The 19,108-nt window shown below is 41.5% G+C and overlaps 1 long non-coding RNA gene across 1 annotated transcript in view; it reads left to right on the forward strand.

The window, feature by feature from the left end:
• Positions 1-14,167, forward strand: part of LOC130686917 (uncharacterized) — a 30,547-nt gene extending 16,380 nt beyond the window's left edge. The window contains exons 4-5 of the long non-coding RNA XR_009000004.2: positions 5,620-6,086; positions 13,924-14,167. This is a non-coding gene — a long non-coding RNA (uncharacterized LOC130686917). The remainder of the gene's footprint in view (positions 1-5,619; positions 6,087-13,923) is intronic.
• Positions 14,168-19,108: the final 4,941 nt, after the last annotated feature.

Consider the following 19,108-nt stretch of genomic DNA (forward strand, 5'->3'; position numbering starts at 1 on the left):
GTTTTCTTGTTTGAACAAGTTCCTCGAAAAAATGAAGCAGTGGGCTCTCAAATCATCGTTCGGTTCGGTGACCGTTCGTTGGCGACGCCAAAATCGGATTCTCTTTCTTCCTAATGATGTTATTAGATTTTTCCGTGTACAGTTTACTAAACACACTCGAGCTAATATTACATCGACGTTCGTATATCCCATATAAGGCAAGTCCATTTCTTTTATTTCATTTTCAATTCTGTACATACTCACTCAACTGGCGGTATACGTATACACGCTGCGCATATAATGTGATTCGATTTTTTCTTTTATCTCGCTTCTCCCCATGATTTCATAGTCCTACCCCATGTCTTTTAGCCAATGGCCATCGCTTTTCTATTTGAACTAATGGCCAACAGAGATTCTGATTGTCCAAATCGAACAGAAAACTCTTCTTCTCTCTCCCCTTTTTTTTATTGATGTAAATAAATATATATATATAATTTTTCTTTTTCACTTGGACTCAGTCCACATTTTCTGTCTTTATGTATATATATATATATATACGTATCCATTGACCGAATGCCTCCCTTCCGATATTGGGGCGGATGGAAGGAGGGGGGAGGTTGACGATTCTATTCTAACCGATTTTCTATAGCGCACACTTCTCTGTTGGCGGTCTAATGACATACTCATCGAACACTGGCATCATTTTTATTTTATCTTTCTTTTTGTGCGAATAGGATGTGAAAAAAAAAAAAAAAATCAAACATCTATTGACGCCGGCGCACATCAAAACCATTTTCCAATCGATTTCAAATCTAAAATTTTCCCTCCAGCACTTTTCGCAATCACCTAAAACTACAACAAGGGCGACTGAAGTCGGTCTACTATGATAATATAATATTAGCTGCTTCTTATAGAGTCTATCCTGTACGGCGGTAGCTTAACTCTTCTCTCTCCGTATAGCCCGTCGTGTTTTATATGCAAAATTTGCTAATCTGGTTTCATCGAGAATGTGCCGCTCAGCTGCTTCCCAATTGGCCCATCATCAGCATATATCATGTCCCTCTCAAAAATAAAAAGTACTGTGAGACGGCTACAGTACGCACAATGGCGTTGGCATTTGCTAAACTAAAGAAATGAATAAAAAAAAAAAAAGGACGCGTCATCAGCAAACCATTACAGTCACATCCGCCCTCGACCGGAACCGGAACACAAATTTTTTTTTTTGTCGTTGTTTCGTCCGTTTGCTTATTTCTATCGTTTAGCCTGTTTACCGTGAAAAACTCAGCAATGAAAAATTAACATACCATTTGTAATTAATTCTTAAAACAAAAACAACGTCCGCCAATTGAATCGAGAACATCCTTTGTTAGCGACACATATATATTTTTTTTAATTTCTTTACAACAGCAAAAGGTTGCTGGTGTATATACATATATGTATAAATATTGCTGGGCTGGCTGAACAATGTGCCGTGCCCGGGCCAATTATAAAATCAAAGGGAAAAAGAAACATCAGAAAGGGCGTTGCCGGGCGTCGCTGTAGCGAAGAGGATATACACATCTATGAAACGCGGACAAGTATTTACTCTGCCCGCCTACGAAAGAACACAAACACCATAAGAGAGAGAGAGAGAAAGAAATTGAAGGCAAACATCCACCCCATCCATTGTACTATATAACACTCTACAATAATATTTGATTAATACAACAATCGTCCTACAAAAAAAAAGAAATAATAAATTGATTCTACGTAACTAGACAAAAAAAAAGAGGGGCATCCTCCCCATCATTCTTTAGTCTGCCCCCCTTTGCCTAGTGCTGCGTTCTCTTTTATTGTCATAAAATCAATCTCTGTGTGTATGTCATTTTAGCTGTGAGGGCAAGGGGCCGTCGGTTTGACGTCACCAAGAAGATGAGACAGGCAAAGTCACCCTCAGTGGGGATTTTTTTTTCTCTTTCTCTTTAGATCGGTGCAAACCTTACGTGTATGTATATATATACAAGGCAGTCCTTGCCTACATCCCTCCTCGCCACGAAAAAGTCATTACGGATGAATATAGCAACAGCACGGTAGATCAAAAGGGCACGCTCCTACGAGCGAGAAAAGAAAGAAATTTCTATTTTGTTTTTGTTTGTTTTTTATTTTTTATTTTTCTCTCTCTCTCATCCGCCCTATTTAGATGCAATAGATTCGACGTACGCTACATCAACTCTGCTTGACTTTTATTCCGCGCACATTTTTTTTGTTCCTCCTTTTTTGTTTGCCTTTCGCTGCGCGTTGTGTGTGCCATTATAGTAATAATAATAACTAGATGATTCTTTCAACAACTATATATGATAATATCTTTTTTTTTTTTTTGTTGTTGTTCTAATAGTGGTGGGTTGCTAGCGGTTTTTTTTTATAGAAGTAGCTGGGCAAAATAGACGAAGAGCGGGGGGTTCTTTATAAGCCATAAGCGCATGTGGAGGTGAAAGTTCTTTTGTTCCCACGGGCCTTTTGGCGTTGGGTGCGAGCGTGTCGGCCCCCCCCCCCCCCCCAACTGCGGATGAGCATCCGCTTTTTATATATATATACGTATATATATATATTTTTATTTCCTCTACCTCGACGTGAAGCCGTTGCCTCTTTTTCTATCTGCGATTTAGCGACGTCTGTATGTTCGGTTAGTGAGTAAAGAAGGGGGGCAGGCTGTTATCGTTGGCAGACCGACGCCTGCAACTCGACTTGCTCGTCTGTTGATTCAGCCGCGGATTTGTTTCTTTCCGCACCATTTTTTTTCTCTCTGTATGTGTGTTCCTGCCTCCTTCCCTTTTTGTTTTCTTTTTTTTTTTTACTCCATCACATTTTCGGTTAAAAAAGAAATCAAACATCTTCGCTCTCTAGATGGATGATGAGCAAAAGCTTCATAGTCCTGGGCGAAAAAAAGAGTCCCAATAGACGGTGGGCGATAGAGAGAGAGAGAGAGAGAGAGAAGCACAACGAACAACAAAACGCGTAGATGCCCTTCCTATGTCTTCGACAAATCCGCTTGGCGAATATGAAGTCCTTTTTTTCTTTCGTGTTTGTGTGTGTATGTGGAATAAGGACAAACTGCAGTGAACTCCTCTCTCTAAACGGCCGAAACACACACACACACACAAAAAAGAAGAGGTTTAGATGTAACTATTTGCGCTGTAAGACGTCTGGCAAAAGTTGGTGTTTCTAATACTTTTTTGGTTGGCTTCTCAAGAATTATAAAGAGCTCCTCGCGGTTTGCGTCCAATTCGCCATAAGCTCTGCTCGCGTGCGTCCCTCATTGTGACTATTATAGTTTCCCTGTCTGTGCCATTATCTCGCCAACGGACAGCCAGACCGTACGGTGGTTCGTAATAGCCCACTATCCTATCCAGACATACACAAAAAAAAAAAAAAAGGGCAGAACAGCGCAACGGGCCAACTTGGATTGCGTTTTTATTTAAGGAGGGGAGAGAACGGGAGGAGGTACTTGGCAGATCGTTACAAAACTGGATGATGATGATGATGACGACAATGATTCAACCGGCGGGAGAAAAAAAAAAAAAAAGAAAACGAGGAATTCTGGTGTTTGTATTTTTTTTTAATCGTGTCTTGAGGGCAATCTTGCAATAGGCACGGATTTATCTTTTTTTTTTGTAACAACTATTTCCCTTTGTCTTCTACACTAGCGCCGTCGTCATCAGAGGACAATGAAAAATGGAGCAAAAAAAAAAAGATCAAAGTTAGAAGAGCAGGAAAGAAAAAAAAAAAAAGGAAAACATGAAAGCAAATGACAACCATCTTTGTATTAGACGTGAGCCGAAAGTCCTTATATGTTTCACCGTGAAAACGAACAAAACGAGGATATAGCAAACCAAATTTGCTGTTTGTTTTGTTTTTAGAATAACAATCGATCCCCTAAGAAACGTGGATTCCTCTTTGTACGGAGTCGGGTTTCAGCTCACCCCCCCCCCCCCCCCCTCAAAAGAAAATATATTCAATGCGTGAGACATCATCTGTCGCGTCATCCTGTTATATTCAAAACTCGTTTTCGTGTCCTCTCTGACCATTCCACTTAACCCTTTCTTTTGGGCGTCGCACGAAGGAGACTGTGACTTTGTTCTCAGCAACATCACAAACATATACAAAAAAACACATCGTCAATTCCTATTTTCTCATCCAATCGGATTGGCCGTCAGACTTTCCCCTTTCTCTTTAAAAAAATAAAATAAAATAAAAGGTACAGGCAAAGAGCCTACACCGACTTATGGCGTACACAATGACTAATACTCCACGTAGAGGTCGCTACTTTGATTCGATTTGAAAGAGGGGGGAGGGGATTTCCATACGAGATAGGCGCACACACTAGCGCCACAACACGTGACTGATTTCACACCGACATTAGTTATGCATCGACTTTCCCTCCTCTTTCTATTCTCCCTGGAAAGAACACATAAGAACCCAGAGGGTTGTTAGAAGTAAAAGGTCGTCTGCTCAGAACAACGAGGCCAGAACTCAACGGCGTACGAAAATGGAGCTGTGATGTAGTGACACGTAACGATTCCCAATGTTTCTTGTACTTGAAAAAAAAAACGTAGTGCGAAAGAGTTGTCGTTTGTAACTGAAAACAGCGTCGAGAATCTCATCGATTTGAAGGTACGATCTTTTTTCTGTCGAATACAAGAAAAGGTTGGGGTGGAGCGGCGTAACGAGAAAACTTTGAGAAACAAAAGTTTTCGAGATTCAATTAAAGATGCGATAGCACCCAATGCAAAAAAAAAAAAAAAAATAAGAAGGGTTTGTTTATTTCAGACCGTTACCACTTTTTACTTTGATTTGTTCTCTATAGTACAGCATTATAGGCTCGTGAATCTTCATTCAAAACTTTTATTTCACATAAGACTTTTGGTTGTGTCAGCCATTTTTTTTTCCTGGCTGTGTGTACATCTAGAAAAAAAGGAAAACACCCAAAAGTCAACAAATTGTGGGGTAGGGCCATGGTAGAATAAAAGCCAAGGAGGTTATAAACCTGCCTCGTTGCATCAAGCCAGGCACGACCTCCTCGGCACTCCATTTCTTTTAAGACACACACACACACACACACACACACACACGAAAACGGGGGGAGGCCAAAAGACGCGTGAGTGGGTGAGGGCAGTCACATATAATTTTCACTCGATTTCATTTGACAAGAATCCTTGTATTTTATCCCACGTTGGCCGCGCCAGCCGCAACGCCCCCCCCCCTTTTTTTTTTGTTTCCTTCATCCCACCCATTCTCACTCTTTAACTTGCTATCTGTTCAAAGTTTGTCCATGTGTGCGCACTCACCGATAGGTTTTCTACGGCTCGTTCGTCTCCCAAAATGTGTGTCACCCCTTTATTCTTATTTTTTTTTTTTTTTCGTTAACCGTTGCAAAAAAAAAAGGAAAGATATATAACATCGACCAAAAGGAAAGGGGGGGGGGGCACCAAAAGTGAAAGATGCTGCTGGGCAGCCATCCAGCAGAGTCCACGACCAGCTCAGTGGACGTAGCTTTTTTTTTTTTTTTGTTTATAGATTTCTATGACTTATCTTTTTTTCTTATTTTCCTTAAATGATCTTAACCTATTTTTTTTTTGTTTTATGTGTGTGGCGAAAGAAAAGGCTGGATCTTTCAGGAAGAAAAAAAAAAAGTGTAGACACTGTACGTCACGCCAGGACAAACAATTGCTCCACATCGCAGACGGGGCCGTGTGTTGAGTGTGGGATATAACACGCTGTCTATTATCATAGCTTTCTTTTTGAAACACAGCCCTAAACTGTTCACCTAAATCTATACAGTTCGCGGAAAAGTTTATTTTTTATTTTTTGTGAAACAAGAGAAGGGAAACGAACAAAAAAAACAAACAAAAGCCGCTAGCTGCGGGATAGTTATGCAGAATTCTCTCGTCTTGTGCTGTTGTGCGCCGTTAGTTCTCGCCACCTCCCTCGGAGCAACAACATTAAACCCGACATGACCATGCATCACATTCGGCTCTGGAGATGAACTCATCGCCGCCATTTGTTTAAGGCTTTTACTGCAGCGACGTCAAATAAAGAAAGAAAACTTCCCAACATCGCACACGCAGAAAGTAAGTCAAATTGAATTGTTTATCGTTTTTATATCCAATCGAAAAAGAAAAAAGGGGGAACTTCCATTCAAGACAATTCCCTTTCAAAAAGTATTTGAATTTTGCCCGCAATTATTGGGTCGGCTAGACAAGTAGGTTAGTGACGATGCGCCATCCAATCAGTTCGTCTTTATTGATAATTTCTGGATTTGGCCTCAATTTTTTTTTTTTTTGTTGCCTGGATAACGAGCCAGTGTTATGGTGACGAAAACGATCGTAACAAAAATTGCAATCCCAGAGAAAACGGGCTCTTGGCAACGTGTCATCTACTACACTCATCCCTATACACGCGTAGCACGGGGTAGGGGCTCGAAAAAAAAAAATAACTGGGACATCTTGTTTGACGAAAAAGAAAAAAAACAAACAAAACAATCGAGCCGTCGGAAACTACGCCCAACTCATTAGCGACCGAAAACTTTGGCATTGAAATTGATAAAACACTGAGATTGTGCAACGTCTAAAAGCGGATAGCTAGGAAACTTGGGGCACTTCAACAATAAAAATCGCACCGAACTTTATAATGGATATGTAAGAACGCCTTAATTAGAGCGAAGGGACACTTGCTACACGCTCTCGTGCATCTTCTGCATATCGTCTCTCGTGTTTTCGTTTTCAACGTTGCGCGTAGAAACAACGGGCCGTCGAACGTGCGTCTTTCTATTTTAACATCCTAATCGCTTTCCACCTAAAAAATATTTATTAAAGCTTTCTAATCAAGATGTTTTGCAGGCTAACATTCAAATCTCGGCCAAGTTGTGGAGACATTTAAATGTTAAAAAACAAAAAATGCGAGGGGCTTCGGCTTTTTACAAAACCAAGTTGTCGGTGTGACCTCATCGTTGCGTTGGGCTGAGTTGGGTTGTCACGCAGACACACCTGTCAAGCGCACGGCGCCTGTATTATAGTTTGATTACAAGATTTGGATCATATAGTCCCATACGCACACGCACACGAGACAAAGTTAGGGAACATGTGTCCGACTAGAGCCAATTAGAATAAGCCGACGGGGGTTCTGGGCTTTTTTTCTTTCTTTTCTTTACACATGTGCGGACGTGCGATTGTGTCAGTCCCTAATTCGTGTGACAACAATAAAAAAAAATGTCGGTTCGTTCACCACTTGTCCCACATTTGCGTGTTACATTCACGCGCGGGTCACTGGCCAGCACGGAATTACATTTGCCTTTTTTACAAAAAAAAAAAGGTTTAGTCGGGATTTTTCGTACAAAAGGGGATCACAATGGGGAGGGATTTGAATACTTTCATTTCTAAGATTAGTCTCTTTTTTTTTAATCACTGAAAGTGGTGTGTGTAAAAGCTTGTTTTTTTTTTTAAATGCCCTCGTAATAAAAAAGCAAGTCGATTTCTCAAGTTCAAAGTTAAAAGTAGAGGGGCATCATTCCCAAAGAAAACAGACAGCAAGAGAAAAGGGAAGAAGTCGTTGATTGATGAAGCCGTCAAAGACAGAATGAGAATGCGCGGTATATTAATGACAGGAAAAACTGGGTGTAGGCGACAAAACACTGGCGCCACATTTAACAGATGGGGCAATGCGTTACGGCCATAAGTGCGCACGGGGCTAAACGCGTGAGGACAACAACAACACATTTCACATAGAACACAAGGACCCAAAAAACAGCGAGGAAAAAGGCGGCCGACTGTGGGGAAGAAGCGCAGACGTAGACAGAGTGGCCCTCGTAACGCCAACATATGTGCGAGCTGTCGTTAGTGATAGTCCTAAAAGCGCCATACACAATCATCTCTTATTATTTATTTATTTCGCTCTTGCCTTAGTTTAATCCCTCCCCCCTTTCTCTATCCCTTATTCGTATGGTATATGGTTGTGTTTGTCCTTTGCGTGTTAGTGCGTTGCACGGCCACTTGTCCATCCCAACTAGTAAATAGACACGCAGGCTAAAATGCGTTTTCCAAGGCTGGGATTTTTTTATTTTGTTTTGTTGACACGCTCGTGTGGATGTTTAGCACCTGCTGCCGGGGGGGGGGGGGGAGGGCCGCCGTCTGCACCTGACGGGTGAACAAACTTAGGTGACACGTGGTGGGTAGGGGGGCTCGATCTAATACAAGATGTTTGAGTTCCATTAGATGAGAGAAATGCCAATGTAGCATTTCCACGAATCTTAACCGTGCCGGCCCTTCATGTCAACGCAACTACTACGACAACTTGGCAATCAAATCAGGTTTATTTGATACAAGAAAACGTTGGAGAAAAGGAAGAGGCGAATGTTTTCGATATAGATGTTGTCTCAAATATTTCTTTTACCGAGAAAAAAATTTCCAGCAAAAGTTTGATGGGGGTTGGTTGCGATCTAAGTGCACATGCCACTGGATGTCACTGTTGCCCTATTCTCGTTACTGCTATTTCATTTAGCTTTGGTAACATGCGTGTTTTCTCTTCTGGTAGTCTTGGCAATTTCCGCCTTCTTTCAAACCCGTTTTTCTCTCTCTAAAAATAAAAAATGAGGTGATACAAAGAAAAAAGAATTAAAGATCAATACACTTGATTTTGAGATCTGGCTGTGCTGGACTCTCGCAAGTTCTCATGGGGGGGGGGGGGCGTGAAACAAAAGAGGAAGTTTTAAAAAAAAATCAGGAAAATACAAGGCGCGAAGAGTGCTTTTTCGGGGAAGAAAGATCTTGTGGCTATAATAAATTAGCGTTGCGAGCTTTTCACACTCTCCGATCGACGGCTATACACGAGGAGACCTACGCAACAAAAACAAAAACAAAAAAATAAAGATGGTTGAGGGGCAGCGGCAGCAGCAGCAGCAGCCAAAAATGTTTCCGCTTTCCATTTTCTCCCTTCTTGTTTTTAACGTTCTCGACCACTTTACCGTGAGCTTCCGCTGTTAATGAACGAGGTAAAAGTGTTTCAAACATGGCGCAGAAAGAGCTTGTAGACTAGGCTGAAGAGCTATTAAAGACAGCGTTAAAATAAACGCGTCGAAACGTGGAAAGTGAGAAATGAAGAGGCTACTCCATCTTGATCTTGATCAACCAAAACACGGAAATCTAGACAAAAAAGCAAGAGAGTTTTTTTCTTTTTCATCGCGAAGCAGATCGTCAATATTGACAACAAATTTAGACCAAGGATCTTCGTCAACAGAGTTGTGGGGAAGATGTTTACGACGTATCGCGCGTCTCCTCACTTAAGGCCGCATCAATGGCGGTTGCATTACTACTAACGCGCCTCCAGCATTTCTTGATTTTTCCCATTTCAACGCCTAGATTAACCGCGCGGATTTTTAACAACGATTTGCAAACGCAAATAGAATCACCCCACAGTATTAAATTGCTAGAAAAGAAAAAAAAATTGCAATTTCCCTGGAAAAAAAAAAGGAAATGGAAAATTGGACTGAAACGAGACATTCTGTATCGTTTTCTCGTGTGCGTCTGACGGGACTTTTCTTTTTCTTTTCGTCCAGTTATCGCACAAGTTGAAATGGTGAAGTACAAAGCGTCACACAAGGCTGGCTATTCATCGATTACAACGCAGCGAGACGTTGAATGGCGAGTGGAAGTTGCCAACTTGTCATCCGCACGAGAAGTTTCAACTGAAAAACAACGGCGGCCCAAAGACATGGCATATCAATGGCAAAAAAGCGAACTCCTCGTCTTTTGGCATACATAGGATCCCCCTGTCTGCCATTCCCTAACCAAATAAGAAATGATAAAATATCTGGAAGTTAAAAAAAAAAATATATATATATGCAAATGCTTTTCGAAAACAAAAAAAAAAGTAAACAATTGAAAAATAAAAGGGACGCTGTGTGTGCGAGTATATATAGCGTAGAATTGGTTAACAACCGGATAGGGAGCTTTTCTGTAAGCCAAGACTCGAGAGAATCGTTCGGAAAACACGCAACCACATCCTTTGGCAACGCTCAAAAGAAACTCAAACGGCCATAAATGGGAATTGATCCAATAAAAAATTTGAGCGAAAACTTGGGAATCGCCAACGCTCTGCGGATGATTAAAGGACGACTGTTGAGAAAAAGATTTTTAATCTCCAGAAAATTCGTGAGCGCTTTATAGGAATTACGTGGTGAAAATGGAATGACTTGACGAATTTCGCAGTTCTCGCTAGCCCCTAAATTAAAACCAGAGACTCGTTTTTACGTAACATAAAGAAAAAAAAAAGGGATCAGCTAGGAACGAAAGGTGAAAAGCGAAGGAAATCAAACCTGGAGACTGTCAACGAAAATAATTAATGTGTAGAAGTCCGTGTCAACGCTCTGAAAACTCTCTTGTACAATAGACTGTAATTATCCGACTTCGTCGGGCGTTTGCCTCGTTCCGCATTTCACTCAAGAACATAATACGTCAGGATGATTGGAATACCTTTCTCTAATTTCCTTAAGCAAAATAGAACTTGAGAAAAGCCATTGCCTTCCATTTTTCACGAGTCTTGCCGATTTCACTCCCATTTTTTTTTTTTTACGATTTTTGCCCAGAAAGAACACGATCAATCGGCCATCTAACAGAGGCAGCACCGCTCATGAAGGTCTTGCGCGCGCGAGAGAGAGAGAGAGAGAAGCACCAGGTTTCTATCATGGAGAGAAATTTCCATCGCTTACATATATACATTCGGCATGACGCCGATCAGCCGTTTTTGTTCGCTCGTCACGGTGGAAGGGATGGTCGAGCGTCATGGATGTGGTATATATACAGTATATATATATATTAGATACTCACATGAAAAAGACACGGATGCGACCAAAAAAAAAAACGATGCAGAACTCACTGGACGTGAAAAGAAAAGAGAGAGAGAGAGAGAAACCGTATTGCGGTTGCTGTGTAGATATTGCGATGCAGTCAGCAACCGTCAGCCAGATAATGAATGATCGTATCCGCTAAATCTCGATCAATAAATGTAATGGCAGCGGGATGAGAGGGGCGAGTTCCACGTACCGCTTGCGATGGGCAAAAGCAACAAGGGAGGGGAAAATGATGAGAACGAGAAAATAAATAAAAAGGGAAAAAAACCGGAATTGAATTGACTCTCTACGACCACTTTACACTGATGGCAAATTGAAGAGGCGTCAATCGATACGTTTTTAGAAATCAAACTGGGCAATGATCGCAACGGTCTGATCCTTCCGTTTGAAACAAATCAATAAGGAGAAGGTTTTATTTTGTTTTTTATAGCTACATTTTCGATCTCATTTGTTATCTTTTTGCATGCATGTGCGTGTGTGTGTGTGTGTGTGTGTGTGCGCGCGCGATGGGGAGGAATATGAGGACGATCGATATCGGATGAGATACTTTATATCGGGACAAGCCAAACTTTCTTATTCTTCGCCCAACCGAGTTACAACTGTGTCTCGCTGACTCACCGTTGATCTACTATCTCGTCGCTCGAAATCCGATCATGGGCTCACATGGAGAAAAGCTAATTTCGCAGAAAGGTTTTTTTTTATATAGTTCCTCAACTCGCTAACCGGAAACGAGTTTGTAAAAAATGTAAATAACTGACCCTTAAATGTCACGCTAATTTTTCTCAGGGCCGTCTATTTTCACGTTACGAAAATACGAAGAACAACAATGCGTGTTTCTCTTCTTCTAATTCTATTTTTTTTTAAGGGGATTTCTTAAAGCATCAAAGACGCTACGACCAACGTGTGCACCTTCAACTTCCGACCTTTGCCTGTCTTTCGTATTTATTCAATACCTTTGTCCGCTTTCTTTTTTTTTTTCTGGGGGAGGGAGGAGTTCCTCATTGTCGTTCTTTGCAGTGTGTGAGTTAGTTGTTGTCGGGAGATGAAAGAACAGCAATCTTCATAGGGAACGGGCCCGTCCACTCCGTTGTGCGTGACGGACTGATGGACCTGTCGGAAACGTTCAGAAAAAAAAGCAACAAACAAACAGTTCCCCAACACCCTTTCTTTTATATATATACAATATATATATAGATAGAAAGATAGATAAGAGATCCATCTCCTCCCTTGTTGCCTCCCCCCAATCCACCCCGACTCCTCGTTTCTCGAGCTTTTGATTAACTGCCATTCACTTCCCTTTATTTTTTTTTTTTTCTTTCCTTGTTCCATTCTACGTAACAGGGCAGGGCCAGTTTGGATTGTTATTATTATCTCCCTTCATTTGTTTCTTCTTTTATGTGCAACTTAACGGCCAAACGAAAAATGACCGCGTATGTAATTATGGGGGCCGGTCAACGAGTAATAACCATCTTGTTTTTTGTTTTTTTTTACAGCATGGTTGTCTCTTATTATCTATACGTATAGGTCGTTAGATACACCGTTCCGTCAAATCCATCATCAACCCTGTAGCCACTCCTGCTGGATAATTACATTAAGTAACTAACCGTTGGGATCCAAATGGATAGCAAAGTCGGAGTTTTTATTTTTATTTCTTTTTTAAGTGTAATTGGATGGAAACCAAAGAAATCAAGTTTATATTTTTTCCCATTTTTTTTTGAGATGGGCTATTGGCTGCCTTTTTTTTGCGGGGGGGGGGGGGGTTAAGGTAATCAGACAAAACGGTGTCAACCTATCTTTATACGTGTCGTGCGGAAAAGGCTATAAGAAGACGCCGGGGAAAGAAAACGGCGTTGGGTCGAGTGCATCACGGCTGATGCCAAAATAGAAGGACGTGATGGAGAGATACGAGCGACATCGATGACAGCCAACGGCCACGAATGCCCCTCCAAACAAAAAGCGACGACAAAAAGAGGGGGGGGGGAAATCCAATAGACATCAAAGTAAAAAAAAATAAAAGCCATGGAAACGTGATCGCAGTCCAGCGATAGCAGGACCCGGGCGATCATCGGTACAGACAAATTTGTGTGTCTCAAATCCTGACATGAAACGATGATAGGATTTACTAAATGGAATGTTGTAAATTTGCTTAAAAATTCACCGTGCGATCAATAATGTTTGTTCATTTTTTTTTTAATGCTGAAAAGAATATGTTATCGATACTTTGCGATGCGCCGGAGCTATTTACGAGCGGCCGCTTATAGATGAGACGTTCAGAGGATTCATGAGCTTTTCTAAAGCAAATTTGCTTAAAGCTAAAGTACGTGCGATGTTTGGTTTTAAGGGTGATAACTTGAGGGTGATCACGTGCGGTCGTTGCACTTGATTTTCGAAACGTCACCTGTCCTAAAAAAAAAAAAAAAAATGATCACCTATCCTCTACCCCGTTTGAATCGCGTCCTTGCACGTTACCTGCAGCTGTGGAAATTGTGAGAGTAGTGGAACGCAAAATTTCTAAAAGAAAGGTCATCCCTGCCCCATAGCTTTCTGCCCCATCCTTTACGTAATGGTATGACATTCAAACGTATCACTCTCAGTTTGCCATTCTCTTTCGCTGCAGTCAGAACGCCAATCGTGCGAGCCTGGTACTCTAATGACTTGCCTTCGTATTTTTATTTCGTGCTTATTGATTCTGTAAGTTTAACCAGACGTGAGTGTTTGTCTTTTTATCCAGTGAACATTTTCTGTGAGTGCATTTTAATCTTATTAGATCTCAAAGCTGCGAAAAGCTTGCACATTTCTAAGGTAGAAAATTCGTTAGATCATGTAAAGTGAAATGGGTTTTTCTTTCTTTCTTTTCAATCCCGTTGTTTCATTACTCAACCTCTAAGGGTTTGAAATTGGGTTAATTGACAGTTGCATCTCACGCCAATAGTCGGCTATTTGTTTTTAAATCCCTGTATCTCCAAATAAATCTGTAAGAGGACAAAGCATATAAGCTCGAATGTTGCATACTTTCATAGTTCGTGGCTTACCGACTAACCTTTCCTTCTTGATTCGGGCCACAGTTGAAGCTTTTCAGCTTATCGACATGTTCGACTGAAGCTGACAAAACGGGTAGGAGGGCTTTCCTGAGGCTGGCCTTTGAAAAAAATAAATAAAAGGTACAAGAAATTGTAAGGAGATTCTTCCTCAAGAGTTGTTCTGCCCAGCAGCGTCCGTCCACCTCGTCACGGCTGGCCAGATTGCGAGTGAGGCTTCAGTTGCAGCTGGAACAGTCCAGGAGGAAACGAGTAGCCTTACGTCGTTCAAAATAAGGTGAGTGCAGAAACTAAACTTTACGGGTGTCAGGGGGAATTCGTAACTTGTTTGAGTGCCAGTCCTGGGATTCCAAATGGAATTAAAGCTATGCTTGAAAAATTAATGGCGAAACACGAGCGAAAATCACATGATTGGTCCTGGATTCTCGAATGTGTTACGCGTGGCATAACTTTGCGTGTAGCCAGAAAAGAAAAAAAAAAGGAAAGTTTTCTCTTCCAAGTTTCATTTTAATTGTTGTAAATGTGACCAAAAAAAAGTTCCCGCCGAATGAAGGTATCACATGATGGCACAAAGTGGTGAGCGTGACGCACTTCCTTCCGTCCGCTGGATGACGGTCATGTTAATGGAGGTTTTTTTTCCCGTGCGAATGTGTTCGTGTCCCGCTTAGAATTTGCCTATCCGTCGCGTTTTAAAAAAACATCAAAGTCTCGTCTGCGGTGTCCAATTATCCATATCACATTACACGTAGGGATAAACTAGGTGGATAACAGAATTATGTACCTCTGTTCCAATTCCAAAAACGTCGGTACAAGCGAATATTTTAGAAGCCATACAAGCGATTTTCTATCTCCGTGTTTTGTCTTTGCTGTTTTCAGTCAAATACGGATGACCGTTTACTTCGTTGATCGTTTATCTGCTTTTGGTAATGAGCTTTCGGCAGGTTGATGGGAAACTAGCCAACATCGAAAGCTGACCGATGGCAGTCACGTCTCGTTCTCTGTTTTGGATTTAGATGTTGGTGAATGCAAGACCCCGTTGGGCTTTTGTGCCTCTTAATTCGTTACGTCACCTACGACAGCCCACCTTGAAGATGTTAATGGTTTATTAATGCAGCCGACAGAGTTGCTTGTTAGTTCTAATCGGGGACTCAGCGCTTAAATATTTGAATAAAAAATGAAAGCGTAACGCGTATAATGCGCCCGCAAATACCACAGCTCACTGATAAGCTTCTGCTGCCACTCGTCGTCGTTCGTTCCACGGATCATCTGACATAATGTATGTGATAGTTTTTGACAAAGACTTTCACCATCTCCGACGTCGGAACAACTGCATTATTTACACCTTTTGTTTGTTTTCACGAGCGTTGGTTCGTTTTTTTTTGTTTTTTTTTTATCTGTCTTTCTTTATTTACCCCCTCCTGTTTCACGAGGGCTGTCCCACTGTTTGGCATTCAAGTACCGAAAAAGAAGAAGCGCAGGGTTTACCAAGTCAAATCAATTTTAAACGTGGAATGGACCTCTTTGTCCAAGTTCACTGACCATACGAATCTCTTCACCAGCTTTATTTGCTTATCGATTCAAGTTGTATTGAGAAGATTCCTTTCATCTTCTTCTTCTTTTTTTAAATTCTTGTTCGATTCGCGTTTGCTTGAATTCTATCTGACAATGCCTTTAATTTCTGGTAGCCCCCAAAATTTGTTGTTCAACGATGTCCCCGTTGCCCTTGATGACACAATCGGTCACTTGGAGTCCGTCAAATTACGAAGAGAACGGGAAAGAATTTGAGTACGTTTAGACGAGTAAACAAAGCAAGCGGCTAGCTAGAAATCCTTAGGAATGAGTTCTCGTTTTGACAGTTACATAAAAATTATATCGGACTTAAAATCTGTAAGCCAGTGCACCGTAAAACTAGTCAGGTTCGGAGTACTGGCCTTAGTTATTTTCCAAAAAAAAAATGGGGAGTAAAAAAAGGCTAAGCCTTGTGCGCCGTGATCCTGGACGTTCATAACCCGTCGGCAAACTTTCGTGGTGTACGTGCTTTGCCACAAATGCCAACTACGCTTCTTAACGAAGCCCGTCCCCTCGTCGAAAACAACGATTTTTTTTTTTTTTTGTTTTTAAATCATTCTGTGAACATACGTATCTTGTACTGGAAATTGCTAACTTTAAAGCAAGCGTTATTGTACAGCTGTAACTGGTCAACATTTTGCACGCAAAACAGGGCGGGTATTCAAATGTCGTGTGTAAGGAGGGGAGAAACAGAAAACCAGAAGAATTCGTACAGGGCTGCTCGATGTTGGGCGTTGTAACCATTGACGTATACATTTGTTTGTTGTAAAACAAAAATGAGGGAGTCGCTAACAGAAACCGATGTGCGTTAGTTTGGCATTTTCTTTTTATCTTTCGAATCTTCCGACGCGGTTCCACCTACTCGACTTCTTTCGTTTCCTTCTATTCCGTTACATACCCGCATTCGTTTTTTTATTTTCTTTCACTTTGGTGCAATGCACCGACCACAAAGCAAAGAAAAAAAATGTCAAATGTCAAGAAATGGAGGAGTTTCGAGTTTTTTTTTTTTTTTTTTTTTTCTTTGCATTATCTAATGCAAATACGCAAACGGAAAAGGTGGAAGCCCCACCCATTTTGACGCACGGGGGAATCCACCAAAACAAGATTACATCCATCGTTCACGTATTTTTTTTTCCCCCTCCATTCAGCCCCTTGTAGTGGCTCATTCGCATAACGAATTGTCTCGGGATTACAGAGGCTGAACGCAACACTTTGACTTTGATCGTTTGGGGGTATCCTCTACCCGCCATAGTATATCATGTGCTATGCAACGCATAATTGAACCATCGAATCGATCTAACGAAGAACACGCGTTTGGTTCTTGGTAGTCTGTCTTTTTCTTTTTCTTTTTTTTTTTCTGCTTTCTTTTCATTCCATCGCGTTGGCAAATTGGGATACAGCACGCGCCGGAGCAATTTTGTGGGAACATCGTCGGGCGTGAACGTGTTAATGCGGACGCCGCTTTCTTGTATTATTTTTCTCCCCCAACAGCTCTGGGTTTTTTTTTTTTTTTTTTTCGTTGGAAGGTCATGTTATCGTTACTTAACGACAAGTGGTTGTCTGTGTTTAGCCACTGGATAGAGCTCTTTCCATTTCGTACATCTTCAAAGCCCTTTTCCGTGTTTGCTTTTTATCTTGTTGCTTTCGTTTTTGTTTTTCCTACTCGCAATCCTTTTGCTTTCTTTCCCCCCATCTACAACATCCGTCGACGCCTCTGATGCTTTACGTTTACAGATTCCACCCAAATATAGACGGCCTGTTTCTTTTTTGACTCTGATGATGGGGGAAATAGAAACCCTTATTTCATTTCTTGCGGGCGCAGCGGTGGAACTCAACGAACGAGAGGAGCTATATAGCCATAACATGTTCATCTTGTTTTTGTTGCTGGATGCCTAAAGGGAAAAACGAGGGCAAAAAAAAAAAGGGCACCGACTACGGACAGACGAGGGGGATGTAGGGCTAGCAAAAAAAAGAAAAAGCAATCATTTTTTTTTCTTCTTTCCCTCAAATTAGCTGTACGGAACTAGGAGTGGTAGTGTGTGTGTGCGTGTTCCTCTTATCGATCGCAGGAGTTAAAGTTCTGCTCCGTGCATTCCTTTCGCTCTCTGAAGCCCATTCCAGCCCACCAACCAATATGACGACGACAACACACCGAGCGACAGAAGAAGAAATTCTTTCACTCTCCAACGAATTTCTTGCCTTCGTTTCTTACTTAACCCGATTTTGAAATGGAGAGATGGTTGCAAATCGATCAAGCGTTCACGAGAACTTAATGTAAAACGGAGTTTTTTTTTTTTTTTTTTTTTTTTTTTAAACAATTTCCCGCACGGGGGAGAGAACGAGAGAGTTTGACGAACGCGCGCAACGACTTTTTGCAAACTGAAGCTCTACAAAATGATTTCACGGCGATGCGATTTCAATCTGGAATAACAGGAAGCTGTCGAGTTTTATCGTCGTCAATTTTTTCGGGTCGTTTGCTGGTTTTCAATCGACTTTGCTGCCGCCACAGCACTCTCCAATGTTTTTGCCGTCCTTTTAACCCCCCCCCCCCCCCCCCCCCCGCACTCCAATTCTTTCGTCGCGATTTTTCTTTATATTGAAATGATGGCGGAGCTATATACGACATTATTTGCTCGACATTGATGGATCACCGTGCGCATAAAACAGAAAATGCTTGCTGTAGGATCCATATACCAGTATAGTTCTATGAAAAAAAAAAGAAGAAGAAGAAAAATCGAAAGGAGAAGAGTCGTTCCCCTACGAATCCGGCCTCTGTGGCCCCGCGAAGGGGCTGAATGGATGCAACTGAAAACGCGGCAGCAAAAGACAGCAAACCTTTTATTATTTTTTCTCAAGTAGATCCTACTATTGTAGGATGTTTTTTTTTTTTTTTTTTTTTTTTTTACGATGGTTTTCGACAGCCATAAAGACTTTTCTTACTACTTCCGCAAGACTTGACTGCCGTATAGTCAAATATCCAACGATTTTTGCCTTAACTCTCTTATCTGCCCATCTTATTCCTTCCCCTGTCTACTTTTATCCAACCATACAGCTCGACAGGGTAATCGTATAGATGAACGGAAAGAGCTGGCAGGAAAGCGAGAGGGGGGGGGGGATTCTTTTGTATTTGTTGCTGCTGGCGCATCATCCGCCGATTCAGCAAGCCGTTCAGAATCGGCTCGAGTCATGTATAATCAGATCGAGCTTCCGCAGTTATACAGAAAGGCGACCGTCAATGCCGGCACGGGGAGAACTACAGAGACGAAGGCAAAAGAAAAAGATGGGGAAAACTGAATCTTACGTTCGTTCGTACACTCGATCTTTATTTTTCCAACGTGTTTTGCATGATTCTTGTCTAGCTATCCGAAGTTTCGTTTTTCATGAGCCATCTTTTTCGATCTGTCTGCCATTCGCGGAAGGTTTAATGCTCACGTCGTACAGTCCATCAATAACTTTGCGGTTTCCAATAGCACTCAAACGCCAAATGGGTGTACAAAAGAACAAAGCATTTGCATATTCTTACCGTGAAAAAGAACGAAAACAAAAGGAAAAACAGTGGACAATACTTGAACCGAGAGAAAAGGAAACTCGTTGCGGAAAGATGTGTGATGCCGTGGACAATGTGATTGATCGATACCTGTAT

This window comes from Daphnia carinata, chromosome 2 (genome assembly GCF_022539665.2).
Source record: "Daphnia carinata strain CSIRO-1 chromosome 2, CSIRO_AGI_Dcar_HiC_V3, whole genome shotgun sequence".
Taxonomy (NCBI): Eukaryota; Metazoa; Arthropoda; class Branchiopoda; order Diplostraca; family Daphniidae; genus Daphnia; species Daphnia carinata.